General features: G+C 37.4%; 1 long non-coding RNA gene across 1 annotated transcript; it reads right to left on the minus strand.

Annotated features, from left to right (window-relative positions):
* Positions 1 to 1,203: 1,203 nt before the first annotated feature.
* On the minus strand, positions 1,204 to 10,760 carry LOC140520986 (uncharacterized). The gene is made up of 3 exons (XR_011972741.1): positions 9,813 to 10,760; positions 7,569 to 7,776; positions 1,204 to 2,738 (listed from the first exon to the last, which is right to left on the minus strand). It is a non-coding gene; the product is annotated as an uncharacterized lncRNA (long non-coding RNA).
* Between the last annotated feature and the right edge of the window lie 683 nt (positions 10,761 to 11,443).

Here is an 11,443-nt window from a genome sequence, read left to right on the forward strand (position 1 = left end):
ATTACAGATACTATAATTTGACATTATTTTTTTGTTTTATTGTCACCAGGGCGGGAAAATGAGTCAGAAAACAAGCATTACACCATCCCACCATATTGTAAACCACATGACACCTTATGATTTTAAATTTATTCTTTCTATCAGTGAAATGTCTTTTTCCCCGAGTAGTGGGGGTGTATTTTACCTCTTTATGCACACTTTCTTTGTGATCGTTTGTTTTAGACCAATAAGCTGGCTAGAATAAGTGTTGCAGTTCATGACTTTGTAATATTTCCAATTGGCACAGCTAATTTACCCAATCCCAGGATCTAATTCCTTTGACATCATTAGGTCTGGGCTTCTTAGCTCTAGAGCTGAGGGTTTCAGACAGCTAGTGTTTCAATAACTTAGATGCTTCATTGCCTTTGATGCTAAGAATAATAAGAAAGATTGGTGAATAGTAGTTGAGTTAGTCCATGCTTGGATCCCATTGAACAGACTATCCATATACACCTCCCATACAAGCCTATCTATTTCTCTCTTTTACAAATGAAGAAACAAAGGCATGAGGAATGTAAATATCCTGTCTTAGATAATAGAGAACATCTAAAATGAGTAGAGTAGAAACAGCAAAGGCTATTCTTTCCTCTTCTATTCTGTTCATTATATTTCTCTACTAAATTAATGCCATCTGATGTCACGGATATTTGTGGTTCTCCTGTGTTCCTAATCATCCTTCTTTCTCTTTCAATGTCTACCCCTCACCCAACTCTTTTTCTAAATGACAGACTCATAGGAAGTAGGCATTTGGTGACTTTTTTTGAGAGTTCATGCTAGATGAATTTAATATGTTCAGAATATCTTAGTCAATTTCAAACTCATAGTCATAAGATTATGGATTTAGATCTGAAGAAGACCATAAAGGCCATCAGAATCAATCCCCTCACTTTACAGATGAGAAAGCTGAAGCTTATAGAGATTAAAATGATTTATCCAAGCTCACACAGAAATTACATAGTAAAACCAGGATTTGAACCCAAGATCTTATGGCATTATGATAGCATCATGAATACTCTCCTCACCAGCTTCAAGAGCAAGAAAGTATTTCATGTCAAGAGGGCCTAGAGGAACAATAATGAAAATGAGATGAAGTGGGCACACATTGGAAAAAAACAAAAACTTAAATGACCTACAAGTGTTATTTTACAATGTTTAAAGCTGAGGTTGAAAATATTTGTCTTATTAGAATTATTTTTAATTCAATTCAGTAGACATTTTTAAACACATACTATGTGCCAAGAACTGTGTTAAATCCTAGGGATATGAATAAGGAAGAGACATCCCCTACTCTCAAGGAGCTTACAGTCTAATGGGGGAAAACAACATACCAAAGGAAGCTGAAAGTGGGGAGGTGGGTAGGGTGTACCTGGCAAGATCATGTTATTCCATGGAGTCAAAGCTAAGCACAGAAGCTGATGGAAAATGAAAAATGATGGAAAAATACTAGGAAGGTTGTCATCTCTCTATAAAGGAAGGCTTTGGGAAGAGTTTAGTTTTCTATACTCTGGATCTCCAATCATAAGGGAAAAGCTACTGAGGGTGAGTTGGAAAAGTGCAGAGCATCCAAATTTGAGTCCTTTGTGGAGATGAAATTTCAGGTAATCTACTTCTCCTAGGGCATGAGGAGGGAATATTTGTGTTCTTTCTTTCCATTATTCCCCAAGAATATTACCAGGAATTAGCCAGTTAATTCTCCAGCTATAATATAGATTTGGGTTAACCAGTAGTTCATTTGTTTAGTCTTTTATTATATAACTGGTATTTTCTATAGTCCTTGGAGTCTTTGGGGAACTTGACTGATAATTCTAAGTGGACTCAGGTCATTTTGTGGAGGTTGTCCAGCCCTTGAGGGAGCCTTTATAAATAGAAAAGGATAGAGCTAGATTTACCCAAGATATCAAGTAACTCATGAGTTCCTAGACTCACTTTTCAAATCTAAACTATTGTCTTTTATCCAGTCAAGCTTCCCACAGCCAAGCTCTGCTATGTCATCTGAGCCAGGGCCAAGAGTATAAGGATTCTGGGGCTGGAATGAGTTTCTAGCCAGGCATGTTGATGACAGCTAAGCCCAGGGTGGAATGCAAGTCATGCCAACCTGCCCTGCCATTGTCTTCAGGTCAGGAGGATAGCAAACATTTCCAACTTGGTCCCAATGGATAAAGCCCAAGTCCCACATGAAAATGTGCAACATCTAAACCCAGGACAGAAAGAAAGGGGAAAAAGATAATGCAGTAGAAAACAAGGCCATTTTCTAGAGCTGATAAGAGATGGCATAAGAAGTTGGTGCCAATACACTCCAAATAGAATGGAGGTATAGCAGTTGTCCATGCTGAAATGCACAGTTTATAGTCAGAAAATCGCCTGGCTTCAGGAAGAAGAAATATTTCTGTTTGGTTGAGATATGTCCTCTGTAAGGATACAGATCATAAAACTATTGACCTTTACAGTCAAACTCCTTAAGAGACAACATTGGCCAGCATCACAGCTCTCCTAGGTGGCAGGATGCAAATCAGCAGGTGACCAAGTGAGTTTATGGATCTATAGAGGGACCTGATAATGCCAAAGAAAGTAGGCAGGCAATGCAACACTTTAGCTACTTTTAGCTTCTTCATATCTGGAATCCTATTGGTCATAATTCTGTAGGTCTCTGAATCACACTGCCATAGAAAGAAAGAGTCACCGCTCCCTGGAGACATTATCTATAGAAAAAAAAAGGGGGAAGAGCTGAGAAAATTTTGATAACGACAACTCAGTGGCCAGAAAGAGTTAAAAGAGCTTACCAACTTAAGAGTAGCTTAGGCAAAGGATAAATCTGATGCATTGTACCTTAGGATTTCAACACATTTAGTACCTGTCAACATTAGTTTGTGCTCCATATTTCAACCCATCTATAACTTATAGGCTCAGAGAGGTTATAGTTACATAGCTAATAAGGGTTACAGACAGGATTTAAAACTAAGTTTCCTGCTTCCAAGTCCAGTGGCACTTTTCACTCGTTTCATATGGCAACATTTCTGGGTGTCACATGTTATTTAGCAAGGACCCTAATAAAATTAAAAGTATTCAGAATTTTGCTGAGTTTTTTGTCTCTTCTTCCACTTTTTAGGAATTTGTTTTTCTTTAACAAAGGAGGCAGTCTTTCTAGATGAGATACAGAAAGTAGTATAGACAATGTAAAAACAAATATGAATAAAAATCTATTTAAAAAACACCCATTTTAACTTTTAAAACTATCCAGAAAAGAACAACTAGGATAGAGATCATTTATGTCTTCTAAGACTTGGTTAAAAAACTCAGAAATTTTAGTCTGGTGATGAGAAGATGTGGAGGGAGAAGCAAGGATGATAGTTGATACTTGAGCAGTCATATGGAGGTGGGACCACAATCAAGTGACTTACCCAGGATCACAGCTCTAGTACTTGAAGGATTTTACTCATGTATTCCTGAACTCAAAACAAGCATTTGATCCACTATATCTATTGTTTCTCAACTTTTTAATTTGACTTCGTTTCTCTATGAGTCACAGAACTTTAGATTTATCTCTATTAATTTTAATTTATTAGATCCTTTCCAATATTTTTGACATATGTGTGTATTTCTAAGTCAACTTATAAAAATGAGAATAATTGTAAAGTGTTTATGCCAGCTTCCCACTAATCTGTTGATTATAATTAGAATATAGATAAAACTATACTAATTATAAAAGTATAATTAGTACATATGCCACTAAGTTGTCTATTAAATCCTCTTTAGAAAGAGGATTTAATACCTTATTGTAGCTTGAAGATGACTCTGGGATCTGGAGGGTTATGCCAGTGAGCAAAAATTCTCTTATGTACTACTACACTGGAAAGGATTAGAGGATGGTCCTGTCAATGGTTCCAAAAAGCAACCTACATTAATTATCACCAGGGTCATTACCAGTAGGCTGGACATTTGCTGATGAATTCATTGGCCATGTCAATCCTTAAAACAAAGAAAAATACAAAATAGTCTTTGGTTCTGTACATTTATTTTATATCTCTACCATAAAAGTGATACAGTATTGGGAAAGGGAACTTGTTCTAAGAAAAAAACATAATTTTTAGATCATATAGAAGAGACCTAGGAAAAGGTTCCCTGGATATTCAGAGGATCTCTGATGGAGGATTTATGGTAAGCCATGATAAAGAGTCACCCAGGTTGTGAAGACATGTGTAGATTGCCATATGTCCCATCGATGAGAGTGTCCACAAAGAGATTATAAAACCATTAAAGCAGTGAAGTGCTACTATGTACCAAGTTCAATGTCAGAAGCAGTATAGAATACAGAAGAAGCAGACAATAGTATCCTTATTCTCAAGAAGCTTAAGAATCTACTAAAGATAAGTTTAAAAGTATATTTCTTTTAATGAAGCAGTATGAGGCTATGTAATTTAATAAATCATGTGATATGGCCTGTAAGTGCTTTAAGTATCCAGATGAGTAGGACAGCAAGGAAGTCTGGAGAAGTCAGGTAATGAAGTCATCGTGGAATCTGGGCTCAACTTTGAAAGATGTGTAGACCCTGAAAAGACCGAGAAGGGACTCCAGGTACAGAGAATAACATTATCAAAGTCGTGGAAGCTGGAATTATGTCTGAATGGAGTCCATGGTGCTATTGTGGAGCACAGTAGAAAATAAAGGGTCAGACTATTAACAGATTTGAGAGACAAATGAAGGAGTTTAGATTTGGTATTAGGGAAGACAGAGTCAATGAAGGTCTTTAACTAAATGAATGACATAGACTTATAGACTCAGGTCTGGAGGGAACCTTCCTCATGATCTCATCCAACCCTTTCATTTCATACATGAGAAAACTAAGGTCCAAAGAGATTAAATGGCATGACTAAGCAATGGTGGAACTGGGATGATAAATTGGATCTGCTCTTTTTTTTCCACTGTATTTGTGCTTTCTTTCACACTATCCACCACGAAAACAATATTTAAAGGAAGTTATTTTGGGGGCCATGTATAAAACAATCTGGAAAGGGGAAAAAAATGGGGCTGGAGAGGGCTGCAAGGAGCCTACTGCATTAATCCTAGTGAATTCAACTCATGTTCACCAGCATCCCCAGGGAACATGAAAAACTGATGACTGTGTCTCCCCCAAATACATTCTTTCTCTCTAGCAGAAGATCCCTAACCCAGTGAATCACTTTCAAAAAATCCTTTACAGATATTCATAGCTAAAAAGCTATGTGATTTTCTGTTCTTATTTCAATGGAAGAAGGCAGGGCTCAAGAGCCCAGGCAGCCCAGGGTGTCGGACATGTTGGGATTCTAGATGCCTTGTTTAACACATTACATTAGAACTGTCATTCTTCCTTCTTTAACCCTCCCTCCCCCATTTTTCTTCTTTACATTTCTTCATTTATTTTAACTTTATTTTATTGCATCTCATGACCAAAGAGATCCAAACATCATCCACCAAGAAAATATTAATTCCTTTTCTGTTTCATGTAACGCTAAGATGACGGATTTCTGTGCCATGCTGCATTATATGGGGATAAAGGAACAAAGGGGTGAAGGACAGTGGCTGCATGGCTTCTTAATAAGATGCAGATCAGCCCAAGAGCATCAGACCATCAAATCCCCGCTCTGCTGCAATTGTACACCTTTAGTCAGGCCCTGAATGGGCTGAGATAGATTCTGGGCTTTATTGAAAGATCATACAGGATGACTGCAAAATCCCATTACTTGTTGATTAAGTATTGATTGCCTCAGTATTAACAAGCCAGCTAATATGAAGTGACCTCTGAGGCCAGTGGTTTGGGGAGAGAGGGGGAAGACAATTTACTAAAACAGGCAGGCAGATGAATAAGAAGGCTAGATTTGCTCTTGGCTTTTAGCTTCGGTTAAAATGTCACACTCGATAGTGCAGATCAATGCCCACTTTATTTCCTCACAGCCGTCTTATTACCATCATGAGGCTGCCTCCTTTGATGCTTTCTAATGACCCTCTGAACCGTGTGCTCTGCTTACCCACTGCCTTTGACTAAAAGGGAAGCATTCTCCCTCTCCATCCCTTTGCTGGTGATGAAGTGGCCACAAACTGAACCTTGTGTTTGGGGAACCGGAGCCATGCAACTTCTTGGGTCAGTGGTGCTGTGGGCTAGCCGTGTACTCCTCTTTGGTCCTCGGCTTTTCTTTGTGGTTTTTCAATTTCAAAGCCTCACTCCCAAAATTATACTTAAATTGTTGGGAGGTGCTGAGGAGGGCCCTCCTGTAAACTTCCATCTAACGTCATCAATTGGGTTAGAAGGTATAACAAAAGAATCATTGACTTTCTTCAATAGGAAGGGGCATGGCTCCATGATTCCAACCATGGGGCCAGTTGCAAATAGTATTTTAAACCATCTCTGGAGAAGGAAAGGGATGAATGTGTAGATGCACACCACAAGAAGAATTGTTCTTCCTTGACTTAAAAGCATTGTGCATGAGGATGAAAAGTCACTGAGCTGCTGTGCCATTGATAAGCCATGGCAGTATTTAGCAAACTCATAAAATGGGAATTATAATTTCTTATTTCCCATGAAATATAGAAAAATAGGATTGATGAATATTCACTATAATTTTTTTCCAGGTATATAGAAGACTATAGAAGACTCTATCAATAACTTACTCCACTTTTCTATAGCTATAAATATTTTATGGGCTGTGCAGGAGAGAGATCCTTCCATTTCTTCCTATTGGCCATAGCTTTCTTTTAAACATTCTAAATCAGGAAGAAAATAGAGATGTGAGTCTAGAGAAATGCTTTCTTCCTGGCAAACATACTCATTTGGTCTCCTAAATAAAAAGGTTTGCAACCAGAGGCTGGAGGGAGGAAGAGAACTCAAAAATGAAACATCAAAATATATGAGTAGAATTCAAAGTCAATGTCAACCTAAAACTGAAGAGGACATTAATTTCTTTGGGGCTTAGTCACCTCAAAGGTATGTTTTGTTACTATAAAATGAATAATTTAGTGGCATAGCCCCACCTGGTCTACCCTTGATACTGTGGTTTAAATTCTTTTCTGGCCATCCCTTTGATCTGCATCATTCCCTTGAAGCTGAATATAACAATGGCTTTGCACCAGGTCTAATATCACAGTGTAATATAAAGTAGAGCTCTAAGCAACCTTAAAGATCATTGAATCCAAATTCTTCAGAATACAGATGAGGAGATTGAGGCCTAGAAAGGTTCAACAGTTCACTGGTGGTCACATGCCTAGTTTGTGGCAAAGTCAGAAGTGAGATCAAAACCTCCTGACTACCAGTTCCTCCTGTTTATGTTTTATCATGCTGCCTATATTTTTCTCTTCTACTTTCAAATCTTTACCTGAGCTGCCCAAATTACAGTCATATTCTGCTTCTATCTCTCAAGAGACCCCTTCCTTTCCTTTGGATAAGCCAAATAAATATCCTTTTCTGGATCAGGCCATTCATTTAATGAATAGTTAATAAGTCAAGGTTACAACGATCTACAATTTCTGACTCAAACATTCTCCCAAGTAGGACCATTTACCTGGAATGCTGTCTTTTTAAACAAGTTCTCTTTCACTCACGCAGCTCATAAAACACCATCTCTTTCATGAAGTCATCTTGAAGGAAGAAGCATTTCAGTCATCCCTTGTTTCATCTAAGTATGCCACCCTGTGACTGTGTGTCACTTCCATAATGTCTCTTTGTTTTTAATGTAATGTTGTGCTCACAGTTGAACATCTCATAAGGGCCTAAGAAAAAATAATTAGTAAATTCCTAATTAATGTCCTGTTTACACACTGCTTTTGAGGATTATTGTTTGTTTCACATAAGATATTTGGCCTAAAGTGAAATTATTGAGACTTATCCATAAATGATTTAGGGTTTGAACTTCATAAGCATATCTGAAGGTCTCATACAACAGGGATCAAGACTTTGATCACACATGGTCTTATTTAATCTAATATTGATTATTATTTGTCTCCAGGCTTCTACCTGAGACTTCATTATGCCCCAGTTCATCCTACAACCTCATTCTAGCCCAGAAACTCATGCACTGTAAGTACTCTCTACTCCAATCTCTGTATGACTGGATGACTCCTCCCAGAACTTCCATTTAAGGAGGGTACCTAGCCCAGCCATGTCTCTTCCTTTCCAGGCTGTAATCCTCACCTCCTCTACCATACCCAAACCATAGATTACCATTCCCCTGCCCCTCCATTTCAGCTTCCTTTCATAAGCTGTCTTTCTCCATTAAAGGCAGTATTGTCTTTCTACTTATATTTATATTCTCTGCTCTTAGTTTAGTTCTTGTCAAATAATAAGCTTAATTGAATAACTGAGTTAATATGTACTTGTGTATTGTGGATTGTAACCAGAACTCTGACATTTAATTTCCTAATTGTTGCTTCTTGATAATTTTTAATTTTTAACAATAATGTTATTGTTTACTTAACTCCACAAAAAAGTCATAAGATTTAGAACCTGAAGTAAACTTGGTGGTGCTATAGTCCAGTTTCTCAATCCTACAGATGAGGAAACTAAAATATGGAGAAGCTGAGTTGGTCAAGTTTATACAGATGAAGTAGCACAGTGAGGAGTCACACTCAAGTTCTTTGTGTCCAAGTTCAAGACTCTCTCTGCTGTATCACCGGCTTATAAATCTAGAGTAAGAAGGGCTGGTGTATAGCTTTGTTGTATCCCTAGCTGACTGTTTGTTTGTTTGTTTTTATGCTACTGCCCAATATATATCCTTTACTCAGACTATGTTCTGGACTGGATCATTGCTCTCATAATTTAGGTTCAATATTGGAACAAAATTAGACACTTGCAATTCATCCAATGGTTAACTAAAGGAAAAGAGGATATTCAACAAGGATATGCATTGAGGACACCATAAGTTGTTCAAGTTGAGTGAAACTCTCCTAAGTCTAACTTTCCCACTGCAGTCTACCATTTCAACCTTAGAGAGCAACTTGAGTGCCAAATGCCTATTTGTACTCAGATGACCACAACGCGAGGCCAACAACCCAAGCCTTTAGCACCCCTCCCCCTCTGCCTCCAACCAATTAAGTCTCAGGATTGTTTTAAATACTTTTTAAGGAAAAAAATAACCCAACTTATTCGGGAGCTTCCACCATAGGCAGGTTTTGTAAAATAATGAACATGTCACATATTTCACCTCTGTCCATGAAATTTCCTTGAGCCTTCTTAACTTCTCAGGCTCATCCTACCTTTATTCTGAATTGCTATAGTATTTTGAGTTTGTAATACACAATTTAGGAATGAATTACATATTGTGTTTTACAGCTTGTTGTTGCTTCATGTGCGTTCATCTCTATCCTCTAGTTGGATTAAAAGCTTCTTGAGTTCAGGATCATCTTTTATATGTCTAGGTTTCTTTCACTACATAGCACATCACTGAATAAACATTAGAATTAATAAATATTTTCTAATTGATTTGCTATCTGCTAACTCTTTCTGTCTATCAGGATAAATAGGCTCTGGGCCCAAGAGCTCACCTAACCTAGGTGTTAATTCTAGTATTTTTCAAGTAATAAGTAACTATATAAAGTTCCTAAGTAAAAAAAAAAAAATAGATGAATAGAGAGAAAAAGTGAAAAAAATACCTGGTTTTAAAAAATTTTTTCATGTGATAGAACCACTACATTTCTAGTAAATACATAATAGCAGGCCCTACATTTCATTTATTTCTCAGGTAGATTGTGATGAGTAGGGAATTTTTGCCTTAGGGCACTTTGTAATATTGAGCCAATATGGTAATTACCTTTCTGAAGAGCATGAAGTTCATCATTTATCAAAGATTTTTTTAAAGAAAACAAAATGTGTTTTCATAAACCTGTAACCCTCATGTCAGAGGATTTTGGAGGATTTCTCACATTCCCAACTCATTCAACTCATCCATGAAAACTTCAGGATGTGACATGAGCCAATGAATGATCCCCAAGACTCTTTGCAAGTTCATAGTTCACAAAACTGAAAGAAATTTACATACAGATCAAAGAAACAAAGAGAATTCATTTCAGAGTTCATGGAAGAAAATCATGCCATCTGTCCATCAGCAAAGACTTGGATAGCATCAGTCACAGCCATGTTCTAGTGCATGCTCTTAGGAGTCATTGCCTTCTCTGAGTTCCTCAGTGCATTCTGCCTGATGCTGCTTTGCACATCTCAAAGCAGGTGGTGCCTATCACTGTGTCTCTTGTAACCTTCTGTGGCTCTCAACAGGTGAAGCAGGTAATTGTTCTCCACAGCAGGCAATGTAGATCATTGGAGCCAGTCATCATTCCCTGGTCTCAACTTCTCCATCTGTTCTCTAGATACTTGCTGCCTCGGAGCTCTTCTATGTTGCTTGGCCTGCATTTCTATGAAACTCCAAGCAGGCATAATTACCATCCATTTTTTTCCTAGGGACAAAAAATTACTCTCTTGTGAATTCCATAACAATACAGCTGAGAAGAGTTTCTCCATCATGCTGAAAGTAGACAACAGACCAAAGGGCTTCCACTCAGATGCTTCTCCATTAGACCATAGTTCTTTCAAATCTCTCACCATATATTAAAGTTAACCTAAGAGTCAAGACCTTTCTCACCCTTCACGTGCCTGAAATGGTCTCTATAATGGACAACAGATTGTGACAGGGTAACACTTTCAGCACTGTGTTTCCAGCCTACATAAGCAGTTCTTGTGCTTAAAACCTTGACAAAGCACCCTAAATTTTCCCCATTTGACTCTCAAGCCCCATGAGTCCTTCTGGGGAACAAATTAGTGAGCTTATTCAGATTACCCTGGAATGCTTCCCATAACTTCACATGGAGGGTATGGGAGGAAACAAGCACTCCCTAATGTTATATGCTGAAAGAATGGAGAAAAGAAGGAAGAAATCAATTCTCTGAAAATCATGAGAGTCAGCATAGATTTGTACAATTAAGAATACCCATGTACTGTACTAAAATGAGACAAACCTATCTTCTCTTGTCCAGAGATCTTTTTAAAGACTTCTAGTTTTAAAAAAATAATAACACATCCTATGTCCAATTTAGCAAATTCATTTCTAATTTCTTTGCATGATTTTTTTTTTACCTTAAAGGAAAATCTTTTTATTTACTATATCTTTAAAGGAGAATGACCCCATTTGTTATATAGCTCTATCATATTTATAGTTAATTCTTTAACCAACAGGTAATTAGCTTATAGAACTTTTTACCCCAAGAGGTAGCACAGGTCAAAAATATAATTAGGTTCAAAATAGTTTAGAAAAATTCATAAGTGATATATCTGTAGCAGATCATTAAGGGAAATTATATATTAAAGAAACATGGAATCTTAGACATCGAAGGAACCTCAAAGGTCACCCAATCCCCTGCCCAAAATATGAATTTCTCTACAAAAATCTCC

The sequence above is a fragment of the Notamacropus eugenii genome, chromosome 1 (assembly GCF_028372415.1).
Source record: "Notamacropus eugenii isolate mMacEug1 chromosome 1, mMacEug1.pri_v2, whole genome shotgun sequence".
In the NCBI taxonomy this organism is placed as follows: domain Eukaryota; kingdom Metazoa; phylum Chordata; class Mammalia; order Diprotodontia; family Macropodidae; genus Notamacropus; species Notamacropus eugenii.